This window comes from Oculina patagonica, chromosome 5 (assembly GCF_052425735.1).
Source record: "Oculina patagonica isolate OP01 chromosome 5, crgOcupat, whole genome shotgun sequence".
In the NCBI taxonomy this organism is placed as follows: domain Eukaryota; kingdom Metazoa; phylum Cnidaria; class Anthozoa; order Scleractinia; family Oculinidae; genus Oculina; species Oculina patagonica.
This window is the reverse complement of record NC_135762.1, coordinates 11,621,964-11,625,859: the sequence shown is the minus strand read 5'-3', so window position 1 is coordinate 11,625,859 and position 3,896 is coordinate 11,621,964. Positions and strand designations below refer to the sequence as shown.

Sequence of the window (3,896 nt, the reverse complement as noted above, 5' to 3'; positions counted from 1 at the left end):
TATCTTCGACGACAAATCACATGGCCGCCATGACAGTCATGACACGACGATCACTAGCGCCCAGTCTCTGGTGTCCGTTACCTACAGAAGGCTGGAACTTTGGAACGTGGGATTGGCGGAATACTCCAAAAGTGTAGTAGTGTACAGCCATAGTTGCTAACAACTTGACTTTTCAAAAATTTTCAAGGACTTTCAGGGATGTTGTGGCGTACGAACTTTTCGGGTTGCACTGCTAGCTTCTAAGTCCTGGGGTTGTGTGGGGATACCGGATATCCCTCGATTATTTCTGATTCTGGCTGGAATAATAACAAGAACGTGCTTTGGAAAAAGTAAACAGTTTTTGTCAGGACCCCTAGTTGCTTCATTCCATAGATACTTGTGAAATTTTAGTTCTCGCCCTTTTCGATGCATCCGTGCTGTAAAGTTCTAATCCTATTTAATTTGGTAATATAATTATTTAGCTTTTCAGTATCTTTACAGTACTAGTATGGGGCCTAGTTCTCGGCCTCAAAAATCGTAAACTTGTTATTCGTACCTCAGAAGAACGGCAGTTTCGCCAGCAATAAGTATGCAGTTTTTACGTTCTATGCTATCGACTGGTAAACACTTTTTTTGCAAGAACAATAACTAAAATGGTGGCTCCGTTTGTAGGCCCAGTTCTCGGCCACAAAAATGGGTGTGCGCAAATTTCAGAATTAAAGAGGCAGACTTATCTTTTCAAAATTTAAAATCAATTTAAAAACTTATTTTTACTATAATGATCACCTATACTAACTGTGTTCAAGAGGCTTTGTTTTATTTAAGAAAGAAAGTTTATAACGCGCTTATTAGTCTCATAAAGCAGCGAAAAGGTCTCAAATACTTGGGTTGGGGTCAAGTCAAAGCTACTAGGTTCAATTGATCTTTATTGTAAAGACCCTTTGTCTCTTCATTCTGGCCACTGCAGATGAAAATATATTACAAATAAAAGCGCTTAGTTGAGATTTCTAGAAATCAAGAAAAAGGGAAAAGTCGCATCGAAATATTACCGAACAAATTTAGGCATTTTAGAAGAAAGGTAGATCATTTTAATCTTCATATGTCAAAGATTGGCTCTTTTGGTAAGTGTATTCGTATATAGTAGTACAAATTAAAGTAAAACCATAAGTTTTGAGGAGCCGTATAAAAACAAGTTTTAGGAAAAAACAAATTCACCTTCCCTCGCGTCAACTTGATGTGTTAGCGTCCTGTAGCAAGAGGAAATAAAAAGACTCAAGATAACAAAAGTGGTTTGAAAAAACTCTTCATTCGAATTTGATTTATAGGTGGCACATTAATTCAAGCCCTGGAGAGGGACTTGTGCAGCGCAGTTACTTCCAGAATGAGAGATACTTAACGCGACATTTACTATACGCGTCTTGCACCACTGTTGGAACGAGTACGTCACGCAGCTGTAATAAATCAAAACATAGTAAGGTACTATGATCAAAAGCGCGGCTTTATTTTTTCACGCGTGGTTGACTGCCTCGCAAGTCGCGCACGCGAGAATTGCGCATGCCAGTTCCTACGAGAGAGAAAAAACAATCTAGGCGACTTGCCTAGAAGGTATCGGAAAACCACCGTGGACGCCCAGAGATAGACAAAACCCCTCTAATTAGGGCTACTTAGGAGTGGACCAAGAGATTATTGATTAGGTGGGATGGAAAGTTTGACTCCCCCACCCATTTTTTCTTAAACAGCAATGTCCAGTGTATGTGCATAATTGTTACGGGGGGAAACTTATCGACAGGCCAGACTCAAGGGATTATGGGAAATCAATTTCTCGTCACACAAACAATCCCTTCGTGTTCAAATGTTGCGTTAGCTTGAGCGTCGATCCGCTAATGTTAATTGACGTTAACTGAAACACCTGTATACTGACCAGGCCAATCATCTGCAGGCTGCAGAGCTACGTCAGTATTATTTGGGTCTAATCTCATTCATCTCACGAGTTGGTGCAGAATTGATTGCGTAAAGAGAGACGTCTATTTACTCAGGATACACAAGGTTGAAATATTCATTTGATTTATTTGTAGACCATATACTAACCAAACAAATCACTTACAAGGCAATAAGTGTGATTATAAAGTTTACTAATAATCCAACATGAAACCAAACTAACAAATATAAAATATGTTGACAAACACGGTCAAAAGTTTAATACTTTTTTCACTCAAACCTGGAGGGTTTCACATCATAATACACTGCACGTTAAGTATATAAAAGTATATTTGAAACACAATTAAGTTTACCTGTAATCCAAAAAACAATAACCAAAACTAACCACTTTCACTATAATGAATATCGCCTGAAGAAATAAAACTCATCCATCGCTTCTCTTCATTTGCAATATGTTTCCCTAAAAATACTGTCCAGTTACAAAACTAACACCATCTAGCTCGCCAAATTGTCCGATTCCCAAAACATCTATTTTTAATACTTGTAAGAATAGCTAACAACACATTTACAAACGAATACACAAAGAGCTTAAAAAGGTCTTTCCACCAGTTGAAATTTAACTACAATGTATCGGATTTAATTTCTACTGACTTATTAAGCAGAGTGTACTATACGTGGTGTAACCGACATGATACAGTAAAGTCAATCTGCGTTTTAGAAACACGTCACCGAGAAGTCGCTAAATATGCAAGCGAGACAGGACCAAATACATCAAAATAATGTAAGATCAGTAACCGTCTCTAACAAGTCTCTAACAACGGCTTTGATTTGTCATTTTCTCGTATCCAGTGATCGCCATAATGACGCACTATACATGCCTTACTGCTAAATTCCTCCTGACAAAATCAACATGTGAGGCTTTTAACTTGGCTTGGATTTTCTTCAGTCAAAGAAGACAACCTGATGATACGGGACTTTTTAAATTTTGGTCCGTTACACTTCATGGGTCTTGCATTTCGTCGACTGACTAAACAACTTATAACAATGCTTGTATGTTTACTGCTTCACTTCTGTATGTGTTCGTTCATGTTGCTTGCAAGCTAAAGAGTAGGTAAAGCACTTATTACAATGCTTGTATGTTTACTGCTTCACTTCTATATGTGTTCGTTCATGTTGCTTGCAAGCTAAAGAGTAGGTAAAGCACTTATTACAATTCTTGTATGTTTACTGCTTCACTTCTATATGTGTTCGTTCATGTTGCTTGCAAGCTAAAGAGTAGGTAAAGCACTTGTTGCAATGCTTGCATGTATACGGCTTTACTCCTGTATGCGTTCGTTCATGTACCTTGCAATTTGATAATTGGTTAAAGCTCTTGTCACAATGCTTGCATCGATAAGGCTTTTCTCCTGTATGTGTTTGTTCATGTCTCTTGCAATGTGCTAGCCGGCTAAAGCATTTATTGCACTGCTTACATGCATACGGCTTCAGTCCAGTGTGTGTTCGTTCGTGCAACTTCCAAGTTGATGATTGCCTAAAGTACTTGTCACAATACAAGCATTTATACGGCTTTTCTCCTGTATGTATTCGTTCATGTATCGTGCGACTTCCTGACCGCCTAAAGCACTTACCACAAAGCTTACATGAATATGGCTTTGATTCTGCACATGTTCGTTCAGTTTTCTTGCAATCGGATGAAGAGCTAAAGCATTTATTGCAATGCTTGCATACACAAGGCTTCATTCCAAAGGGTGTTCGTTCTTGTTGCTTGCAAACCGATATTTTGCTAAATAACTTGCCACAATGCCTGCACTCGTGTGTCTTCTCTCCTGTCTCTTCTTGTCGAAGAACATTTCTTTCTTCGGCTTCTTCGCTTACAGTTGTGTTGCACTTGACATCATTACGAGGCATCATGTTGGTAGTTCAGTTTATTTTGCTGTCAAGACATGTAGATGTTCTTTGTATCCTAAGGAAATTCGAAA

The 3,896-nt window shown here is 38.5% G+C and overlaps 1 protein-coding gene across 1 annotated transcript in view; it reads right to left on the bottom strand.

The window, feature by feature from the left end:
* Window positions 1-3,896, bottom strand: part of LOC144655546 (uncharacterized) — a 93,662-nt gene that overhangs the window by 84,785 nt on the left and 4,981 nt on the right. The gene's annotated exons all lie outside the window — the stretch shown is intronic.